We start from the raw sequence: 24,325 nt of genomic DNA on the forward strand, positions 1-24,325 counted from the left end.
CCAACATGGTCATATGAAGGAACCTTGTATAAGGAAAGCTTTGAGCTGGTGTGCATTTGGTGTATTTTTTACATGCTGCTCTTGAAACGTTGGTTTCTTTAATCAGCAGTTTTGAGTTCTTCTCATGGTTCCCAATGCTATCAAGGCATATTTTCTTATGTGCTCTGTTATTTGTCACTTCTTAAGGATGTTGGCTTTCTTCATATTCTTATTATTTGTGTCTAACCCTTTGTATTTGGAAAACAGAGCCGTATACTATGGTATAAAAAAGGGCAAAAAACTACAATGGGTAAGGCCTGAAGCTCAAGAAGAGTGTGATGTGTCAGATTGGTTCAACATTATGGTACTCCATCAAAACAGGTTAGACATTGTCTTTAAGAGTAACCTAGAAGTTAGAATACATGAAAAAAAAAGAAAGAAAAAAGAGCAACATAATCAATCTCCTTAACTTAAATTGATTCGTGATGAGTATTTTTCGTGAGTTGCTAGATGTTTTCAGTGGGAAATTAAATGCTTACCTGATTAGTTGCTACTTATAATTGTACATCTGTGCATTGCAGGATCAAGACAAATCCCAAAAACGCGATAAATGTTCATTTCCTACCACGATTCTTGGACTTCATAGTGTGGGGGCATGAACATGAATGCCTCGTTGATCCATAGGTATTGTTGATAACATTTTTTGTTGCCTGTGGATTACTTCCTTCTTATTGCATCTTATTAAGGGTAGCTTCTGATTTCATAGGAAGTTCCTTGGATGGGCTTTCATATAACTCAACCAGGGTCGTCTGTTGCAACATCATTAATTGATGGGGGAGCAAAGCTTAAACATGTCCTTCTTTTAGAAATTAAGGTTGTTTTGGTGAAGGAGCCTGTTTCTTTTTACCTCCTTTCATCTTTTCCATCAATGGTCATACATGTGAAATATAGCTGGTGATTTCTATTTATAAGGGAATCAATATCGTCTAACTAAAATACCTTTGAAGTCAGTGAGGCCTTTTGAATATGCTGAGGTACAGAGTTCTGTGGAATTTGGTTTTCATATTTTTTGAGTATTTTCATACCATGTCATGCTTTCTAAGCAGGTCATTTTAAAGGACGAGGTGGACATTGACCCCAATGATCAATCATCTGTTCTTGAGCATTTGGACAAAGTTGGATGGAGTTTTCTTTCCCATTTTCATTAAGACCTACAAAACCTCATACCTTGATGGCTACATACTAGTAACTGTATTTTAATAAGTTCAGACAACTTCAGGTCAGAAATCTGATTGAGAAAGGTAGCAGAAAGGCTGTTAGTAGGTTCAGACTGCTTCAAGCTGGCTTTAGTTTGTATTATCTAGTATTGAATTGAATTAAAATAACTAGTAGTTCAGTAAAGTAGAAACTACCTTTTGGAATGTTTTATACATAAAATAAACCTCTTTTTCTAGCCTTTCTTGGGTATGCTTGGTTATCATCTGATTCTTTTAGATTTCTTTTTCTAAGTTTATTTGAAATATGATTTATGAGAAAAATACCAAGAGGATTCATCGAAGATGATTGAAGAGGATCTTCACAACATAAATGCCAAATTGCCAATGTAAGCAAGAATGAGTAAGGTTGACATTGTTATTCTGGAACTTCTGTACTAAAGTTGAAACTTTTGAATCATGGAGGTAGGGGCAACTTGTTACTTGATTCTTGTCAAGTGACATTTCTACATATAAAACTAACAAATATGAAGATCCATGGCAACTTAAATTTCCCAAGGCAATCTCATTGGGAATGCCTTAGGAAATAACATATGCGAATTGAATTTCTTATGGTCATTTAAATGAAGAGGAAATAACAAAAATAATGGTGTTTCTTGGCATGCACATGTACTAACACTTGAGTGCTTTATGGCTAACTCAGATATTTGCATTGAGAACCAGCTAGAATTTGCTGATTTACATTTTATCTCTACATATTGGAAGTTTATGCATGGTCATAGGTTCCAAAGAACATTCCTGTTGAAAGGTATATCTTCAAATTATTAGTTCATCTCTTGCAATTGACAAGAATTTTGTTCTTTTAATTGGTTGGAAGTGTCTGATTTTTAATTGGTTGGTTATTTGTTCCAATGCAAACTAGTAAACATATGCAGAATTCTGCTTGTCATTTTGTTTTTTGCAGATGCCAAAGTGCTTCATTGTTGTATAAATCATCAAGTATCCAGTGCTAGGTGCTAATATCTCAGTTATCTCAGGTACACAAGGCACATATGTTCATATATACATAAATTTGTATTTCATTGACAGGTAAAGAGAATTTTATTAAAAAAATCGAACACTGATGGGCTAGCATATTACAACATATAGAGTAAATATGCAACACCATTGGAGAAAGTAACTAATGGGCTAGCATTCAGTCCAAAATCGCTAGACAATAATAGGAAACATGGAAAACTATCATCTTCTTGATTGAATAGGGCTTCTATAAGTACACTTATGACTTTTAATCTACTTCTATAGTGGTGATCTGCTTGGTGTCAGTCAATTGGTAATGACATGACATAGTGTATTTCTTCCGTTCTACCTTATGAGCATCTAGAAGGAATCTAAAGATGAAATTTTTGTTGGCTTCATTATGTATTTAATAATGTGGTTAAAACTCAATTCTAAAGGAAGCAAGTTTCAAGTGGGATGATCGATAGAGCATGATTTAGTGGAGCAACTTTTTAATGATTGATGTGACATTGTTCTTGCACATGCACATCTAGCTTGTAACCTTCATGCAATTGAAACTGAAATCTCGGCATGGAGAAAGACATCCAATTGCACACTTCTTCCATTGATATGGATTGAAGAAGATGGCCCTTAGCAACATGTTGACTAGGAAATAAGTCTCGACCTCCTTGGCATTCTTTATAAATTATTATCAGACAATTTAATAAATATGTAAAATAAATTCATATAGCAGAAGTAGTATAAAACATAATGTGTAACAACAATTGAGGATGTGTGCTTTGCTGGTTAGGAGTTCTGCTTAGTTAAAGGGAAGACGGGGTTCAATTCTTGCTCTTTGCTTATTATTAATTTTTTTATAAAACCAAACAGAGAGCCACAACGAGTCACATTAAGTTGCTCCTACTACTGGGTTTCCTGATGACTTGGCTAGAAATTTTGCTGAGTTGAGTTGACTTGGCTGAATTTTGGGTTGATTTGGCAAATTTTAGAACTATGATTTCATCTATAGCTACTGTTGATGCAAATGTCTGGTTCCTCCTCTTGGACCTTCGTGTACCTGCACAAAAAGGGGACAAAGGAGACCCTGGCCTGAGCAGGGGACCCTCCGATGCCAAAGTCAGGCCTGGATTCTGGGTCTAAGAGTATTGAGGAGCTTTTTAGAGAGAATTTGTTTCGTACCTTTCAGGGTGATCGGGGTCCCTCTTTTATAGCTGCTGGGGCATTTAATCGCACAAGGATTCTCTTCCTGATATTGTGCGCGGGATCTTCTCCTAGTATCACGGAGATTGGGTCGTGCCCATCTGGAGCCTTCATCCGATCCCGTGAGCTTCGGGGTTGGAGATCTTATCCCAAGATATCCGGGATGAGGCTTGATCTTGCGATGACCGATCTGGTAAGGTGGTCCGCCCGACGCATGCCCGGAGTGTTGATGAGTCGTCCGAACCGACTCAATCTTTGTCGTCGGAATTGGCTCAACCTTTGTCGTCCGAACCGACTCAACCTTTGTCGTCCGAACCGACTCAACCTTTGTCTCGGTTTTGCGAATCATGCCTCGGATTTGGCACATTCTTTGGTGACCCGAGGCATTAAGTCCGAATCTGCGGACTTATATTTTTTGTTCCCAACAGTAAGCCCCCCTACTCCGTGTGTTTCATATGACACTTAGGAGTAGCGAGTTTTGAGTCGGTTCACAACCCAGTCCGAGACAGTAGGTGGTCATTTAATGCGTTCCATGTCGCCTTTGACGGGAGGCGGTTCGGTTCCTGACATCACACGCGCCGTCAGCCGTCAAATCGCTCATCCTGCCAATGAGGTTTGGACACGTAGCAAGGGCATTATTGTCGTCAGTCGACGAGCGCCACGTGTCGAGTGGGGGAATCGATGCAGGCGTCGAATCATTTCCTCATTAATTACTCCCGCCGTATGGCAATCTTATAAATTGGTGGGGGTCCCGCATTTTGAACTTCTATTGCCATTCCTACTTCTCATTCCCTTTGGAGCCTTCTCAGTCTTTCATCTTCTTCCTTTCCTCTCTCTTAACCGTCAGCGCTTCTTTCCGCCATTTCCGTTTTCCTTTCTCCCTCCGGTGAGTTTCTCCTTCCTCTTTATTAGATAATAATGGCGGATAGGGGTTCTCGAAGTCCCCAGGGGGGAGCTTCCGGAGACGAAGGCGAAGCGCAACGTTTTTGGAATGTTGCGGAATCGCCTTCCTTACTGACGGAGATAGCAGTGGATGCCAACGCTGCTTTTCTATCTGAGAGAGTCACTGAAGTTCCGGCGGAGCGCCCTGCTTCTGTTGTTCCTTCTCGTGGTGGGTCGTCTTTATTAACCCGCCCGGGAAGGCCTAACTTCCCGAGGGGCATGGAGGAAGATGAGGAGGAAGAAGATGAAATGTTGATTGCCAAGGGAACCTCCGATCCAGTTCCTGTCGATGAACCGGCGCATGCCGAGTCTGAAGGAGAAGGATCGGGGGAAGATTTAAGCGGTCCGGTTCCCTCAGTTTTAACTGAGGCGGACTTAGACAGAATCCGAATCGGGTATCACATCCCCGAGTCGGTCATCACCTATCTCCCCCGTCCAAATGACTTGCCGGATCACCCTCCTGCTGGGGCGGTCGCCATTTACCAAGTGTCAATGCAATGCGGCTTGCGTCTGCCCCTTCAGGCCATCGTCCGGGGAGTACTGTCTCACATTCGGATTGCCCCGGGGCAGATAGTCCCGAATGGGTGGAGGAACTTATTCGGGTGTGCGGTGTTGTGGGCCGAGATGGAACAGCCACCGCTTACAGTCGACGAATTTCTCCACCTGTATCAAGTGCGGGTGAATCCGAACTACCCTGGCTTCTACGTCTTCGCTGCTTGGCGAGGCGGAGGCGGTTCCCTGATCACTGACCCTCCCACTTCCAACAAACATTGGAGAGAGCGTTGGTTTTGGGCATGTGGTCGCTGGGAGATGGATGAGTCCGGGCCCTGCGAGGCTCGTGTTCCTCGGACATTCCAGAGGGCAGGTGACTTGGGTTTTCTCTCTCTCGCCCCTTTTCATTTTTCGTAATATTCTGAGTCTGAAGGACTTGTGTCTAGCAAATATCCCGAAGAAGCGGCCGAAGCTCGGCTCCAGTGCCTCGGCTCGGATCAAAGAGTTGAGGACGTTGGATCCGGCAGCTAGATCTTGGAAGGAGCTTTTACATGGAGCGCCTTCATCTTGCAGTTTAGATTCGGAAGTCACAGGTAACTGAAAATGTATCTTCTGAATTTTAATTTTAGAAACTTACTTGTTTTTTTTTTTTTTTTTTTAGATCTGCCAAGCCCGTCCTAACCTCGGGATTGTTCCCAGCCGGCTCCTCAAAATGACGAGCTCGTCCTCCCCTTAGGGCGATCACGAAGTTGAAGGCTCCTCCGCGGTCGGTTCTTCTCGGAGCCTCGGCCGCCTAAGAGGCAGAGGGCGGTGCGGAAGGAGAAAGAGCCGGCGCTTTTGCCCCTCCCGTCGTCGTAATTCCCGACCGAGAAGAAAGGGCTGAAGAGACGGCGGTTGCTACCTCGGAACCTCAGGCGGCACCCGACTCGGCAAACGTTGAGACGGACGTTCCGAGACGGGAGGAAGAGACCAGGGCCGCGTCTTCCAGAGGGGAAGGTGAGACGAGGACCGCATCCTCCAGAGGGGAGGAGACGAACCAGGAAGGGCCGTCTGTCCTGCAGCAAGTGGTATCGGGGATGGTTCCCTGGGCCTTAGCCCACGGGGGCGAAAGAGAGTTCGTGAGGCTCTACAACGCCCCGTCATCGCAAACCGTCAGCCATGCAGCAAGGGTGCTTCTTGAACTCGCTCCCTGCTTGATTAAGGCCGGCAAGGAGCTATCCTCGACTCATCGGCTGCAGACTCTTCTGTCGGAAGCCGAAGGGCGACGCGAGGAGGCCGAAATCCAGGTCGGCGTCCTGACAGGCGAGGCGTCCCTTGCCCGGAAGGCTGCCGAAGATGCGAAAGCAGAGGCGGCTTCCTCCAGAAGAGCCTTGGAGGATGCGCAAGCAGAGGTTGCTCGGGTACTGGCTCTTCTCTCCGAAGCTGAAGAAGAGAACCGGCGAGTTCTCACAGTTCATGCTTCGTGCGCAGATGAATTAGCTCGGGCTAAGCTTGAAGCGGCAGAGCATATTCGGCAGGCCGACGAGAAGACTCGGGAGGCTGAGAAGGCCAGGGACCAAGCCGTCCAAGCTTTCCTTGAGTCGGCGGAGTTCGAGGACGAGAGGGACCGCTTGTTCCAAAGCGGATTATCTGGAATGCGTCAAGGATATAAAGAAATCTTTTCCTGACCTTGACCTTTCAGAAATCGAGGGTGGAGCAGCCTCGGAATCCGAGAATCCGGACGCCGCTGCTGAAGACACTGCTGCTGGGGACGAGGCCGGTGCATGAGGACAGTTACCAGGGCCCTTTGATTTTTTCTTTCTATTCACTTTGATGTATTCACACATTGTATTTGTATGTGTTTTGATGAATGAAGAAAAAATGCTTAGCTTTATTCATTTGACTTGGCTTTAATCTTTCTTAGTTCAGAGTCTTTAAACATTGAGTACCGAGCTAAGGATAGTAGACCTTGAGGTGTTCAGCGTTCCAAGGGTGAGGCAATGGTTGTCCGTTTAGGTCCTCTAGCCGATACGTTCCTGGTCGGATGGTGCCCGAGACGATATAGGGTCCTTCCCAATTGGGTCCCAGCGTACCCGACCCAAATTCCTTGGAAAAAACTTTTCGGAGAACCATATCTCCCATTCGAAACCTTCTAATCTTAACTCGGGTATTGTAGAACCGAGCCACTTGTCGTTGCCGCGCCTCCGTGCGCAACCGCGCCACTTCCCTTTGTTCGTCCAAAAGGTCGAGTCCGAGTGCAAGGAGTTCTTCATTCTCTTCTGCATTGAATGAGGTGATTCGAGCCGAAGGTAATCCGACTTCAACGGGGGTGACGGCTTCCGAGCCATAAGCTAGTGAAAACGGAGTCTCTCTTGTGGCCGTTCGAGCTGTAGTTCGGTAAGCCCAAAGAATCTTCGGGAGCTCTTCGGCCCATGCTCCTTTGGCCCGGCCAAGCTTGGTCCGAAGATGTTGCTTGATAATCTTGTTAACCGCCTCAACTTGTCCGTTGGTTTGAGGGTGATGAGGTGAAGAATAAACGTTTCTGATTCTGAGGTTGTCGCACATCTCGCGAAAGTTCCTATTATCAAATTGCCTTCCATTGTCTGTGACAATGGTACGGGGTACTCCGAATCGGCAGATAATATTTTTTCACAAAAACTCGGTGATCTTTTGCTCGGTTATTTTAGCTAATGGCTCCGCCTCGGCCCACTTCGTGAAATAGTCCACTGCTACCACAGCAAACTTGGTCTGACCTTTTCCCATAGGGAGCGGGCCTATGATGTCGACACCCCACTGTGCGAAGGGCCAGGGACCAATCATCGGCGTCAGTGCCTCGGGGGCTTGCCTCGGAATTGCCGCGAATCGTTGACATTTGTCGCATTTTTGGACGAGCTGGCGAGCGTCGTGTTGGATAGTGGGCCAGTAATATCCCTGTCGTAGGACCTTATGGGCGAGAGATCGCCCTCCAGAGTGGTTTCCGCAGATTCCTTCATGGATTTCCCATAATACATAGTTTGCCTCGCAGGGTTCGAGGCACCGCAGCAACGGGGCGTATTAACCTTTCTTATAGAGGGTTCCGTTGAGTATGGTGTAACGGGAGGCTCGGATCTTAATTCGTCGAGCCTCGGCGCGATCCTCAGGCAACTTTCCTTCGTCAAGGTATTGGCGGATTGGATCGATCCAGGATGGTTCCGAGTTGATTGTATTGAGGCCTCGCTAATTGGTTCATCTATACTCGGCTTATCGACGTATTCGACAGGGACGGACCTGGGTATTTCATCTTCATCGGCTGAGGCGAGCTTTGCTAACAAATCGGCTTTGCTATTTTCCGTACGAGGGATCCGAGTGACACGATAGAGTTGAAATCCGTTGATAAGTTCTTTCGCTTTCTGCATGTATGCCCTTAACTAGTCTTTCCGTGTCTGGTATACACCGGTAACTTGATTAACAACCAACTGAGAGTCGCTGAAAACACTGAGGTGCGTGACCTTCAAGCTAGCGGCGAGACGGAGGCCGAGTAACAACGCTTCATATTCCGCCGTGTTGTTCGACGCTTGAAATCCAAGTCGTAAGGCATACTGTATATAGGTATGATCGGGGGTTTCCAGCACAACCCCAGCCGCACTTGCCTTCGAGTTGGAAGAACCGTCGACAAACAGTTTCCAGGGAATAGGGCAGATAAGGGTCGGGGGAGCGGTTGTTGTTGGAACTGCAACATCCTTTGGCATATCGTTGACCGGGAGCTCGAATGGTGGTGTTCCTTCGGCGATAAAATCAGCTACTGCTTGCCCTTTGATTGCTGCCTTCGGTCTGTATTGAATGTCAAATTCACTCAATTCGATGGCCCATTTCGTGAGTCGGCCGGAAGCTTCTAGTTTCTGCAATACCTGGCGAAGTGGAAGATCGGTCATTACGATAATGGTATGGGCATGGAAGTATGGCCTGAGTCGGCGAGAGGAAGTGATTAAAGCCAAGGCCATTTTTTCCAGGCTTGGGTATCTTGTTTCTGCCGGCAATAATGCTTTGCTGACGTAGTAAACCGGCAGTTGCTTTCCTTCGGATTCTCGTATCAAGGCCGAGCTAACCGCTGCCTCGGACACCGCTAGGTAAAGGAGCAAAGACTCCCCCGATTCGGGCTTTGATAAGAGAGGTGCAGAACCGAGACATGATTTTAATTGTTGGAATGCCGCTTCACATTCTTCCGTCCAGTCCATTGTTTGTCTTCCTTTCAACTGTCTGAAGAAAGGGAGACATTTATCCGTGGCTCTGGACAGGAACCGATTAAGTGCTGCGACTCGTCCAATCAACCTTTGGATGTCCTTTATGGTTTTAGGGGATTCCATATCAATCAAAGCCTTTATCTTCTCAGGGTTTGCCTCTATTTCTCGCTGACTAACCAAGAAACCGAGGAACTTTCCAGAGCACACCCCAAAAGCGCATTTATTCGGATTCAGCTTCATCCGAAACTTTCGTAGGGTGAGAAACATTTCTTCCAAATCATTCACATGATCTGCCGCGTGTATACTTTTGACGAGCATGTCATCAATATATACTTCCATGGTTCGGCCTATAAGCCGAGCAAAGATTTTATTAACTAATCTTTGATAGGTTGCGCCGGCATTCTTTAGACCAAATGGCATCACTCGGTAACAATAAAGGCCTTTGTCGGTGACAAAGGTAGTTTTTGATTTATTTGTCTTATGCATTGCAATTTGATTATATCCTAAATAAGCATCCATGAAGCTAAGGAGCTCATGTCCGGCGGTGCTATTTACTAGCTGGTCTATCCTTGGAAGCGGAAAGCTATCCTTTGGGCAGGCTTTATTTAAGTCAGTATAGTCAATACAGACCCGCCACTTCCCGTTGGATTTCTTTACGAGCACGACATTCGCGACCCACTCTGGATAGTATACTTCTTCTATGAAATTAGCCTGGAGGAGTTTGTTGACTTCTTCTTCAATGATAGCGTATCGTTCAGGGCCGCGGGCATTGCTTCGTCGGATCGGCCGATACGACGGGTCGATGTTGAGTCGGTGAGTCACCACGAGGGGTCGATCCCGGGCATATCTTCATGACTCCAGTGGCAAAGACGTCGGCGTACCTACGGAGCAGGGCTATCGGCTTTGTCTTTCAGGGGCGACCGCAGAGACGAGCCAATTCGTACCGTCTTGGATCCATCTGTCTCGACCAAGGGGACCGAGACAAGATCCTCGACCGGCTGTCCTCGTTCATAATTCTCGCCCCGAGGGTCCAATGATTCGATCGTTAATATGTTGGTCGGACTTTTGTCGGCGGCTCCTTTTACGGCTATCATGTAACATCGCCTCGCATCCGGCTGGTCTCCTTTGACAATTCCGACTCCCGACTCGGTCGGAAATTTCATTGAAAGGTGGTATGTGGATACCACGGCCTGGAGGAGACTCAATGAAGGTCGGCCGAGTATTGCGTTGTATACCGATGGTTGATCGACGACCACGAAGTCTACCATCATTGTCGTCTAATTGTGTTTGTGATGCAGAGTGTATTTATGAGCATGGACTGAAAAAGGATGCTTAAAGCATGGATTTAACGCTCTGATGACACCAAAGCATGGAATGAACTCCAGGGGACCAAGATCAACAGAATTACACGCCAGGGATTCGAGAAAATTGAGAAACTGAAGCTTAAGTGGCCTGAAAGTTAGTTAGAATGCAAGATCACAGGGTTTCCACCATCCACTCTGCTCGAAACTTCATACATGGCCTGAAGACCATAAATTAACCGTACACGTCAAATTTCATCCATTAGATCCTTGTGGAAGTGGCCCAACAGAGAGATCAGAGGACAATAACCATTAAGAAAGCATCTTGGACATCCTTGGGAGATCTGGACCCAAACTGAACTGATGGAAAGAGCACGAAAAACGGTGGATATTTGTCAAATTTCACTTCTTTTGGATGGTGCAGTAGGGAGAAACAAACGGCAGAAGATATAACAAAAGAGAATGGCAAATCTGTAAATAGATGTGTCATGCATGCATACGTGAATCAAATTCTATTTCTAACGGTGAATGTTGTCCATACATTGGTTAAGCGTGTGGCCCACCCTGAAGTCAAATCTGCTTTAAACTAGAGGCCATGGGCCAACACTACGTACAGGAGCTGATGGAGGGAGTGGATTTCTAGGACAGGCATCATAGTGGACCCCACCAGTTTTTTGCACAAAATGTCCAAAATGAGACTTTCGCACGTCACTGGAGGGACGTGCTCTCACCGGCTAATCACAGTGGGCCACATCCATCGCCCAAACGGACGATCTGAACCATCTATTTTTTCCATAGGGTGGCCACGACCCTGTCCAATGTCTTCTTCTGTTCCCATGCGCACACACACGTAACTCATGATCAAATGCAAGACGGACGACTAGAAGATCTGGTACCATGGGCCGCATCAAACTCGAGACAAATCAGCCTGCCCCGAACGGTTTTCCGAGGAGAATGCAATGGACGTGGTGGATTTCTCGTCTGACACTGATTTTGGACCTCACCAACGTCACAACACGAGTCGCGCAGGCTCTGTTTCGCAACAGAGCCTGCGGTCGAATGTTGTGGGCCACCCTCTGCATTGATCAGTTCGATATGGACCGTCCAGTGGACTCCAAAGGGCCCTGTAACCATCGCCTAGGTGGCAGAATTCCAGAAGGCATTAAGAAGATGATTTCCAACCGTCTAAATTCGGGTTGGACGGCGGAGTGAAAAAGTCTATGGACCACACTGTGATCAGTCAAGAACCGTCCTTTCCCGACCAATATTTCGCCACGCTTCCAATGAACGGAGTAGATTTCTCCGTTAAGTTCAATAATAGGCCCCACAAATCAATCAGCGTAAACACCGTAAAGAATTACGCCTGCGTAAGAAAACTTACGCATGAAGTTTTCTTCAGCCGGCCCTCACAACTACAAAAGGAAGGGAGAGTGAGGGAGAGGGGCATTCAACTCGAGGAGGAAGATTGAAGATCGAAGCTTGGCGTGGGCAGCCGTGGAGGCCAGGAGAGCGGAACGTGTGCTCGGTCTTGGGTTTTGAACGTGAGGAAGAAAAGGAAGAAAGGAAGAAAAAGTGAAAGAAGGAGAGCGCTGGAGCAGGGTTGCTGAGCCGCGGGGAGAGTGCAGCCGTGGAAAAAAAACGGGAAGCAGGGAGCTCGGTTTTGGGTTTTGTGCTCGGTGGGAGGAACAGAAGAAGAAGACTTGAAGGCTGGAACGGCTGGAGTGTGTATAGTGCTGCTGCACGTAGGGGGAGAAAACAGAAGAAAAGGAGAAAAAGCTGAGGAGATAGGAAGAAAGAGGTTTCCTTTTTCTTTTCCTTTTATTTTATTTCTTTCCTTTAATGTTTTTTTTTTCTCTTTGGTTCTAGCATAATCATGCTAGGCTGAACCTCTTAGCTAGGGCTAAGAGGTGAAGCTTGTATTGAGATGGGAGACTTTATTTAATTATTTCATTGTGAATTAAACTTGATTGTGGTTTAATTATTAAATGAATATTTTTCTTAGTCTTTAATGGTCTGTTGTGACTGAAATTACAATGGGTTTGCAATGGCTTTGAATATTTCTTTTCTCTTTTGATGTTTATGACATCAGGAGGCCCTGTTGTTCACCATCGTCTCATGGGCATGGTAGGATGACAGTACCTTCCTGATCTTCATACATTGTTGATTGGTTGGTAATTAGTTTAATTCTATTGTTTACTTTGTCTCCTGGGCATGGTTTGGTGATGGAATCCATTCTAATTCATATACCTTTCATCTCTTGAAAATCAAATCAAGTAAGTTCAGTTGAATTCCATAATCCTTGATGCAGGCATAAGATCTCCCTGATCTCTACAAGTGGATCCTCTGAATCCCTAGTTCCTTTCCTCTGAATTCCTTAAAGTTTTAGATAATTCTTCCACAATTATTTCTTAAATTCTATTTGATTTAGATAGCATCTTAGTCTAGTTCTATTTCTACCTAGTTTCAGGACACGTACAAGTTTCAGTCCCTGTGGATTCGACCTCGGTCTTACCGAGTTTATTACTACATCACAACCCTATACTTGGGGAGTGAACAAGTTTTTGGCGCCGTTGCCGGGGACTGACGGTTACGATTCTTTGAAATTAATTAGTTTTAGAATTAGTTTGAGATTAGGATTTTACTAACTTTAGTTTTAGATTTTTATTTCTATTTGATTTTTAGAACTAACTTGTTTCCTGTTTTGTAGGATCCTGACATAAACTTCTAAATTGGTAATCCTTTTCTAATTCCTCTATTTTTTCTATTTTTAGAATTAGGGTTTGAATCTTAGAAATTTTCTAATTCTAGTATTTTTCTATTTTTTTTAGAGTTTCTTTCTAATTTTAGAAACTAACTCATCTTTCCTTTATTTTTAGAAATTTTCTACTTGTAGACTTTTTGTTTAAAAACTAACATTACTTTAGAATTCTTAGATTTAAAAACTAATTTCTGTTGTTTTCTTTTGCAGGATCTTAATATAAGAATCTCTAGTCTGGTAACATCTTTCTAACTTCTCCTCTTACTTTATGTATTGCTGTAGGATTTTTCTTTCTTCTAGGATTAGACTCAGAGTTAGGGTTCTACCATGGAAGCGTGGGTACGTGCATATGCCGAGATGGATAAGAGATATTGGGGAATGCCAGAGGATTGTGGAATTCAACGTATACCTCAAGATTTTTTTCCATCAAGAACAGACATTGAGAACCGACTAAAACGTTATGTTCCATCTGTTAATAGGGCCGTATATGATCGTAATTATGGAAACGAGGATTATTATCAACCATCATATTCTCCCATGTATGATCAGTATGACTATTACCAGGGGAAACATCAAAATTTGGAAGATGAACCAACTATATGTTATAATGATTACCCTCTTGGATACCCTACCATTAATATCCAACCAGAAACAATCCAAGAGGATTTAGCTCAGCGTAGCCTGGCCTATCTCACGGAAATGAGAAAATCGTTGGAAGCGCTTAATTCGCGCCTTGATAAGATAGAGGAGGCTCGGTTATCTCAACCACAATTCATTCCAGAAATACAATGCGAGAAAAGTGATCCTCACTCGCTTTTGAAGAAATCTGAAATTTGGAATGAGGAGTTGGATTCCATTAATGAGCATACGGTTCAATTCCCCGATGAGTCGATCTCAATGACTGTTCAAAAGAATGGTGGAGATACATGGGTGTCTTTCGAATATAATGATGATGACACACTTTCCTCACATGACACACAGGATCTCAATGATGACGTAGAGGTTAGTTTTTTCAAACCTCAACCGAACTTAGGTGTAGAGTGTGAGGAGAGCGACCCCATCCCAAGTGTGTACTGCACGGAATTAGACAATGATGCTTATTGGGATGATGATCATGAATATACAGCCCAAAGTCCCCTAGAATCAATCTCAAGTTTGGTCCAGGTCAATGAACAAGATGTACATGAAGTGGTCGGTCATAATGAGCCACTCCCCTCACCTGACATGTCTGATTTTAAGGTGGAGGATGAGCCCCTTACAATCGACCCTTCTAACTCTTGTGAAACATGTTTGGACCACTCATTTGAATTAAATGATGATGTGATTCGGGAGAAGGACGAGTTGCTCGCTACGACCTTGGAAATTGAAACCACTAAGTTGAGGCCACCATCTGAGCTGTACACGTTTGACAATTCAACACCTCGATTGAGTAGTTTCAATGAACAAAGTAATCACATCGATGCTTCCCCTATTGATTTTCAATCTATCTATGTAGGGTTGGAGCAAGAGAGCACATCTCCGTTTACTTTTAAAGACAATGGATTCCTTGGGCAGATCATCACAAGCTTTAATGTGGAAAATGAGTCACCCTCAGCTGAATGTCCCAACTCTTTTGATGATTGTTTGGCACACTTTGCAGATTCAAATGATCCCATGATACGAGACATAGTGAATGCCTTGCAAGACGACATCTCGGTAGTCATTACTGACCGAGTGAACCCTTACTCTGAAGCCCCTTCTTCCACAGACCCTGAATGTTTACCATTAGGGGAGGAGGAGCTGAAAATTGAACTGAAGTTTGCTACTTCGGAATGTGTTGAGACTACACCACTTCCTGAAATTTTTTCTCAATTTGATCTACCTGTAGTCTCTGATTCACCATGGGATACTAACTTTGTAACTTTTTCTGACACAGGTGAATCATATATACTTTGGATACCTCAAGCGAATCAACAGCAAAATTTTAATGAGGTAGATAAGTTTCTCTGGAAAGTCAAGCTCCAGGGCATCCAAGCCTATTGCAAAAAGGGCTTTTGGATGATCCTATTGAGAAACTTACTGAGAAACTTATCACGATACTGGCCGGAAGAGGGACCTGCAGCATGATCGAGTAGTTTTTCCCTGCTTTCATAGGACTAGGGTAGTTGCTTTATTTGTCTGGCTGAAGACGATAAACTTAGCGCTCCTGGGAGGCAACCTAGCTCTTTATTTCATTTCGTCAGTTAGTTCAATGTTTGTAGGTAACGTTACTGCAAACCCTCACGAGACTATAACTCGTCCACTAGGGGTAACCTAGGGGTTTAAAGGCTTGTTGCATATGCTAAATGCAATCGAGAGTACCTGCGAAAGTGGTGTAGATAGGATTTTATTTTTGTTATTTTTATTTTATTTTATTTTTGTTGGTTTCTCTCTTGTGCTGACCCGCTCTTACGTAGATATCTTTGGAAAGCCTCTTGATTCTTTTCGTCCAGGTACTATCTTTCCATCACTCCTCCTAGATTTTCGTTGTCTTATGTGCATTGCATGTTTATTTCTTTTACATTGAGGACAATGTAGATTTTTGGTTGGGGGTGGAAGATTAGGTTTCCTAATCAGTATTTTCTTGGTCTTAAGCAAAAGTTGTGAAAATAGCAAAAGTTGTGAAAATTTTAAATTTTTCTGGAAGTTCATATGAATTCAATGTGATTTTGATGGCCATTTAGGACATTGGGAATTACAAAATACATGATGTTGGTAATTTACGACTCTTGGATTCGGTTATCTATTAAATTTCACAGCTAAGTTTGAATTGTTAATCCATTATTAGAATTTGTAAATATTGATTGAGTCATGAATTCGCAAGACACATCTTGCTTGCATATTAAGGTTTCAGTCTGATATTGAAGGATTGACGTGGTACTCACTAAGCATGAAAAGAACCGACCTGAGAAAATTGAAAGGATTGGGCGAATAGTCTTCACCATAGGTTTACTCCCTATAGGTGAGGATTCGATCCCCCATGGATGATATTTGAGAAAGAGTTAGGTGTACAGTCTTTACCATAGGTTTGCTCCCTATAGGTGAGGATTTGATCCCTCTTCTTGGTGTTACTTCTAATGAAAAAAAAAGAAGTCAAAAATTAAAAAAATAAAACTATAAGGTGTGAGGCAAGTTCTCTTATTAGTTACCAATGATATCCTTAAATAGAGAGGTGAATCTTAATGTTGATAAGTCGAGATTGGACTATACATCCATGGAATTCAATGTTTAGAATTGTTCTGATTGATGGACTAATATTTTGAACTTGATTATGAAATTTATTGTGTGCTTGAGTCTAGGAGAGAATAATGCCTAACATTCATGAATCATAAGAATTTTCACATCTCAATTATTTGTTCACAAGTCACTTGGGTTTATAGGAATTGCCCTTTATTTCTGAAATTAATTTTCGCATACCTTGCTTGGGACTAGCAAGATGCTGGTTGGGGGTTGTGTTGTGGGTCAAATATTGCATATCAGACCCAGTTATTGCATGAATTTACAAGCATGATACCGTTTAATGGCCTGCTTTAATTGTGTTTGTGATGCAGAGTGTATTTATGAGCATGGACTGAAAAAGGATGCTTAAAGCATGGATTTAACGCTCTGATGACACCAAAGCATGGAATGAACTCCAGGGGACCAAGATCAACGCCAGAGACGCTAGAGATTCGAGAAAATTGAGAAACTGAAGCTTAAGTGGCCTGAAAGTTAGTTAGAATGCAAGATCACAGGGTTTCCACCATCCACTCTGCTCGAAACTTCATACATGGCCTGAAGACCATAAATTAACCGTACACGTCAAATTTCATCCATTAGATCCTTGTGGAAGTGGCCCAACAGAGAGATCAGAGGACAATAACCATTAAGAAAGCATCTTGGACATCCTTGGGAGATCTGGACCCAAACTGAACTGATGGAAAGAGCACGAAAAACGGTGGATATTTGTCAAATTTCACTTCTTTTGGATGGTGCAGTAGGGAGAAACAAACGGCAGAAGATATAACAAAAGAGAATGGCAAATCTGTAAATAGATGTGTCATGCATGCATACGTGAATCAAATTCTATTTCTAACGGTGAATGTTGTCCATACATTGGTTAAGCGTGTGGCCCACCCTGAAGTCAAATCTGCTTTAAACTAGAGGCCATGGGCCAACACTACGTACAGGAGCTGATGGAGGGAGTGGTGTTCTCGGACCGGCATCATAGTGGACCCCACCAGTTTTTTGCACAAAATGTCCAAAATGAGACTTTCGCACGTCACTGGAGGGACGTGCTCTCACCGGCTAATCACAGTGGGCCACATCCATCGCCCAAACGGACGATCTGAACCATCTATTTTCTTCATAGGGTGGCCAAGACCCTGTCCAATGTCTTCTTCTGTTCCCATGCGCGCACACACATGTAACTCATGATCAAATGCAAGACGGACGACTAGAAGATCTGGTACCATGGGCCGCATCAAACTCGAGACAAATCAGCCTGTCCCAAGCAGTTTTTCGAGGAGAACGCAATGGACGTGGTGGATTTCTCGTCTGATACTGATTTTAGACCCCACCAACATCACAGCACGAGTCGCGCAGGCTCTGTTTCGCAACAGAGCCTGCGGTCGAATGTTGTGGGCCACCCTCTGCATTGATCAGTCCGATCTGGACCATTCAGTGGACTCCAAAGGGCCCTGTAACTATCGCCTAGGTGGCAGAATCCCAGAAGGCATCGAGAAGACGATTTCCAACCGTCTAAATTCGGGTTGGACGGCGGAGTGAAAAAGTCTATGGACCACACTGTGATCAGTCAAGAACCGTCCTTTCCCGACCAATATTTCGCCACGCTTCCAATGAACGGAGTAGATTTCTCCGTTAAGTTCAATAATAGGCCCCACAAATCAATCAGCGTAAACACCGTAAAGAATTACGCCTGCGTAAGAAAACTTACGCATGAAGTTTTCTTCAGCCGGCCCTCACAACTACAAAAGGAAGGGAGAGTGAGGGAGAGGGGCATTCAACTCGAGGAGGAAGATTGAAGATCGAAGCTTGGCGTGGGCAGCCGTGGAGGCCAGGAGAGCGGAACGTGTGCTCGGTCTTGGGTTTTGAACGTGAGGAAGAAAAGGAAGAAAGGAAGAAAAAGTGAAAGAAGGAGAGCGCTGGAGCAGGGTTGCTGAGCCGCGGGGAGAGTGCAGCCGTGGAAAAAAGACGGGAAGGAGGGAGCTCGGTTTTGGGTTTTGTGCTCGGTGGGAGGAACAGAGGAAGAAGACTTGAAGGCTGGAATGGCTGGATTGTGTATAGTGCTGCTGCACGTAGGGGGAGAAAACAGAAGAAAAGGAGAAAAAGCTGAGGAGATAGGAAGAAAGAGGTTTCCTTTTTCTTTTCCTTTTATTTTATTTCTTTCCTTTAATGTTTTTTTTTTTCTCTTTGGTTCTAGCATAATCATGCTAGGCTGAACCTCTTAGCTAGGGCTAAGAGGTGAAGCTTGTATTGAGATGGGAGACTTTATTTAATTATTTCATTGTGAATTAAACTTGATTGTGGTTTAATTATTAAATGAATATTTTTCTTAGTCTTTAATGGTCTGTTGTGACTGAAATTACAATGGGTTTGCAATGGCTTTGAATATTTCTTTTCTCTTTTGATGTTTATGACGTCAGGAGGCCCTGTTGTTCACCATCGTCTCATGGGCATGGTAGGATGACAGTACCTTCCTGATCTTCATACATTGTTGATTGGTTGGTAATTAGTTTAATTCTATTGTTTACTTTGTCTCCTGGGCATGGTTTGGTGATGGAATCCATTCTAATTCATATACCTTTCATCTCTTGAAAATCAAATCAAGTAAGTTCAGTTGAATTCCATAATCCTTGATGCAGGCATAAGATCTCCCTGATCTCTACAAGTGGATCCTCTGAATCCCTAGTTCCTTTCCTCTGAATTCCTTAAAGTTTTAGATAATTCTTCCACAATTATTTCTTAAATTCTATTTGATTTAGATAGCATCTTAGTCTAGTTCTATTTCTACCTAGTTTCAGGACACGTACAAGTTTCAGTCCCTGTGGATTCGACCTCGGTCTTACCGAGTTTATTACTACATCACAACCCTATACTTGGGGAGTGAACAAGTTTTTGGCGAGTATTGCGTTGTATACTGAGGGTTGATCGACGACCAAGAAGTCAACCATCATCGTCGTCTGACATGGGGCACTACCAGCAGTGAGTGGTAACGAGACAATCCCTTTAGGCAGTACCTGTCCTCCGGAAAAACCGATCAACGGGGTCCGAACTGGGCGTAGTGTGGACCGTTCGATCCCCATTTTGTCGAACGCCTGGGTAAATAACACGTCTGCAGATGACCCCGTATCGACGAGTATCCGAAACACTTTTCGGTTAGCGATAGCCAGGGTGACAATCAATGCGTCATCGTGGGGGTGATAGATGCCTCGGGCATCTTCCTCTGTGAACGAGATGCAATATCTTTCTCTTTTCTTCTCCTTTGGTGGCCGATCTATGATCATGAGCTCGGACTGAGGCTGACTAAGTTTTCTTGCATGATTCCTCCGTGCATTGTTTGAGTCGCCCCCACCTCGTGGACCGCCGATAATCGTCCGGATCTCTTCCATAGGCTGGCTCTCGGTCGGGCGTGCCTCAGCTGCCCCAGCTTTAACCATATGTTCTCTGAGTCGGCCCTCTTTTATGAGTCGTTCGATCTCTTCTTTTAGGTGACGGCAATCACTTGTGTTATGCCCGTGATCACGGTGATAATGGCAGTACTTATCCTTGTCCCGCCGATTAGGATTACTCCTGAGCTTACTGGGCCAGTTAACAAAGCCTTCATTTTTTATTTCCATCAATACCTTTTCCCGAGTCTTGTTCAGGGGAGTATATGTGGAAAATCTTCGATCCGGCCGTTTGCCTGACCTTCGCTCATCACGCGCTTGATCATCCTTGCGCTTCCTTCCTCCGGCCGAGTCGGCTTCCTTTTTGGCCGACTCTTTGGTCAAAGTTTTAGTTTCACGCAGGATTCGCGCTTCCTCGGCATTCGCATACTTATCCGACCGTGCCATAAATTCTGCCAGAGTATCGGGCGGAGTTTTGTCCAGAGATGCCAGGAATGGCATATCTCTAACTCCTTGCATGAGCGCATTGAGAGCCGTTTCTTCTGAATGTTTTCGAACCTGAAGGGATTCGAAATTAAAACGCTTGATATAATCTTTCAGTAGCTCTCCCTGCTTTTGAACTACGTTGTTCAGATGTGCAGGGGGCTTCAATTTCTTCTTTCCGCCGATGAAGTTGGTGAGGAAGGCGTCGCTCAGCTCAGCGAATGAACTGACGGACTTTGGTTTCAACTGTTTGAACCACAGTCGAGCTACATCGGTCAATGTAAGAGAAAAGGCCCGACACATTACCGCATCCGAGGCATCGTGGAGCTCCATATAGGTTCTGAAGCATTCAATATGCTCGGTCGGGTCGGTCTTGCCGGTGAAAGGAGTGATTTGAGGTAATCGAAACCTCTCGGGCAACCGGGCCTTCAGTACCGAGTCCACAAAGGGGGATGCCTTCGCTTCGGACCCGGTCGGATATACGTTGCCGTGCTTCATGTCCGCCATCTCTTTCGCCATCTCTTCCCGCACTTCTCTTTTAAAGTTTTGAATATCGGCTTTCCAAGGTTCACAGCTCTCTGCCGTGCCTTCCATGGATGGGCGATTGCGCCTTCTTCGCTCTATCTCGTGCCGAAGATCGGTCGGGGGCAGGGAAGCGTGGCTGACTGCGCTGGAGATGGTTCCGATCCGCCTTGGGGTTGGCTCGGCCGGAAGGAGCGGCGCGGAAGGTGCCGCCGTCGGTACGTGCGCTGTCTCCCCTTGAGGATGCGGGAGTGGCTGCATTTGCTGCTGATACATTCGTTCCAGCATCTGCTTCATCATATTCATATCGGAGCGGATTTCTTGAACCTCCTTGTCCAACCGCCCATCGTCGCGACCCCGCTGATTGTTGCTTGTTCCGGTCGCCCCTCGTCGGCGGTTGTTAGGTGGGTTCTGGGCTGCGGGAACCGCGATTGGACCCGCTGGCCCTGTAATCGCATTCTCATTCAAATCTTCTTCTGGGACCGTCCTTCTAGTCATCACCATTGAAATCAGTATAGAAATACGAGATGGCTTTTTGTACAGTTCCCACAGACGGCGCCAAACTGTTGATGCAAATGTTCGGTTCCTCCTCTTGGACCTTCGTGTACCTGCACAAAAAGGGGACAAAGGAGACCCTGGCCTGAGCAGGGGACCCTCCGATGCCAAAGTTAGGCCTGGATTCTGGGTCTAAGAGTATTGAGGAGCTTTTTAGAGAGAATTTGTTTCGTACCTTTCAGGGTGATCGGGGTCCCTCTTTTATAGCTGCTGGGGCATTTAATCGCACAAGGATTCTCTTCCTGATATTGTGCGCGGGATCTTCTCCTAGTATCACGGAGATTGGGTCGTGCCCATCTGGAGCCTTCATCCGATCCCGTGAGCTTCGGGGTTGGAGATCTTATCCCAAGATATCCGGGATGAGGCTTGATCTTGCGATGGCCGATCTGGTAAGGTGGTCCGCCCGACGCATGCCCGGAGTGCTGATGAGTCGTCCGAACCGACTCAATCTTTGTCGTCGGAACTGGCTCAACCTTTGTCGTCCGAACCGACTCAACCTTTGTCGTCCGAACCGACTCAACCTTTGTCTCGGTTTTGCGAATCATGCCTCGGATTTGGCACATTCTTTGGTGACCCGAGGCATTAAGTCCGAATCTGCGGACTTATATTTTTTGTTCCCAACAGCTACTACTCATATGTCATCTCTTTGTACTTGTGATTTGATGGATTCACAGATTTCCTGTGTTCTGAACAGTTGGCACTTTCTTGCAGATTTTGGTACCAATTGCCAATGGCTCAGTGAAGATGGAAGTTGTTATGATAATTGATATTCTACAGAGAGCAAAGGAAAATGTGGTGGTAACATCTATCGAAGATAAATTAGAAATAGTGGCAGCTAGAAAAGTGAAACTAGTGGCTGATATGCTCCTCAAGGAGGCTGACAAGCTGCAATATGACCTTATTGTTTTGTCAGTAAGTCATGAAGACCATACAGTTTGAGACATATTGCATATCCACACTTTCAAGGAGTGGAAACTATTGAGCATTCTATTAGTAAGGCTTGCATTCTTTTAAATCATGTGCTTGCTTGCTTGGTTTTAGGAGGATTTGAGTTTTGAATCATTATTCTTTACTGCTAATTTTTTTTTTTCATGCCTTTTCAAGAACAACCATATGATCTTGATCAAAGGTTGTTCCACTAGCGATGGAAATTGCATTTGCTTCAGGAACTTGCCGGGATCATCAAGCTTTCAGCACTATCCAGTTTTAGTCTATTTGAAAGCTGAAAATTCATATGGATTTCAATGAATTTCACTTGATGAAACTGAGATCACTCCCTACAGGTAAAGTTCTTGTCTTTATCATGTTGTTTACACACACTGAACACACCCATAGTCTGAAATACAAGTTGGATCTCAAATAAACAACGTGGTAGACTTTAAGAAGGTTTTAATGGTGGGCGTCACTCTCCCCATTGTTTTCTATGTTGGGATCTACTACTACTGTGGATCTGCCTCTTTTTTTATCTCGTGCCATGAAATAATATTCTTTTTTATGTCATCTCATCGTCATCTTTCTTTGTCTCAGCCATGTGCAGTCAGCTTTCGGATCAAAGCGAAGCCGAGAATAGGGTGTTAATTGATGGCGAATTGATAACCAGTAGAGGCACATCCATGGAGTTCTCGTTTGCGATTGTTGAGAAGTTATTTAGCTGCGAGAAGGCATTGGATCTTGCTGTCAATGAGAACTTTAAATAGAATAACTATTATGTTGGCATTGTACTTTTGTGAATGGATTGAAATGAATTATTGTATTTGATTGAATGAATGATTGTGTTTGATTGAATGAATGATTTAGCCATGAAGTATTTATCAATATTAGTTTATATGAGTTGATCTATCAGGGCATGTACTACAATGGTAATAGACGCCATTATTATATTTTCTTAATTTTTTTTTTAATAGCCATTAGCTATGGCTATTAATTAACCATAGCCCTTTATATCGAAACCGTAGCTATTGCCAATTTCAGCCTATTGCTACAGTCCTCGCTATACTTTTAGCTATAAATATAATCCATAGCTATATATACTTTAGAGCTATGGAAGCTATCGCTACAGATTTAATCCGTACCTATTGTTTATATGGCTACAGATTTAATCCGTAGCCATAGCTTTAAGACCTATGGCTAACATACCAATGGCTACGGTCGTGCTACGGACTCTAACCATAGCCATAGGCTTTTAGCTATGGTTTTTATCTGTAGCCTTTGGCCAGTTTTTTGGTAGTGTCCACTTTACCGTTTGTCGACCCTTAAGTTGTTTAAGAACAGGAGGCACTTATCGGTAGCTCGGGAGAGGAAGCAGTTGAGTGTGGCTACTCGTCCAGTTAACCTTTGTATATCCTTGATCGTTTTTAGGGATTCCATGTCGAGTAATGCTTTGATTTTCTTTGGGTTCACCTCAATTCCTCGCTAGCTTACCAGAAATCCAAGAAATTTACCTGAGCCGACCCTAAAGGCACATTTGCTTGGGTTTAGCTTCATCTGGTATTTACGAAGAATGAGAAACAGCTCCTCTAGGTCAGTAATATGATCGGTTGCGTGTATACTTTTGACGAGCCTGTCATCAATGTATACTTCCATAGTTTAGCTGATCTGCAAAGCAAATATTTTATTTACTAATCGTTGGTATGTGCTCCTGCATTCGTTAGACCAAATGGCATCACATGGTAACAGTAAAGTCCTTTGTCGGTGACAAAGGTGGTCTTAGATTTATCTGATTGATGCATTATAATTTGATTGTACCCAGAATAAGCATCCATAAAACTAAGAAGTTCGTGTCCTGCCATGCTATCCACCAGCTGATCAATCCTTGGAAGAGGAAAGTTATCCTTTGGACAGGCTTTGTTTAAGTCGGTATAGTCAATACAGACTCGCCACTTTCCATTATCTTTCTTCACGAGGACGACGTTGGCTACCCATTCCGGATAACAGATCTCCTCGATGAATTTAACCTTGAGGAGCTTATTGACCTCTTCTTCAATGACGGCGTACCTTTCAGGGCCAAGCGGATGTCACTTCTGTCGGATCGATGTTG

General features: G+C 44.2%; 1 long non-coding RNA gene across 1 annotated transcript; it reads left to right on the top strand.

Annotated features, from left to right (window-relative positions):
• The first annotated feature begins 221 nt into the window (after window positions 1–221).
• Window positions 222–22,951, top strand: LOC131218243 (uncharacterized). Its single transcript, XR_009157579.1, has 6 exons — window positions 222–360; window positions 561–663; window positions 2,158–2,230; window positions 22,000–22,200; window positions 22,393–22,571; window positions 22,816–22,951. It is a non-coding gene; the product is annotated as an uncharacterized LOC131218243 (long non-coding RNA).
• The last annotated feature ends 1,374 nt before the right edge of the window (window positions 22,952–24,325 follow it).

The sequence above is a fragment of the Magnolia sinica genome, chromosome 11, assembly GCF_029962835.1.
Source record: "Magnolia sinica isolate HGM2019 chromosome 11, MsV1, whole genome shotgun sequence".
In the NCBI taxonomy this organism is placed as follows: Eukaryota; Viridiplantae; Streptophyta; class Magnoliopsida; order Magnoliales; family Magnoliaceae; genus Magnolia; species Magnolia sinica.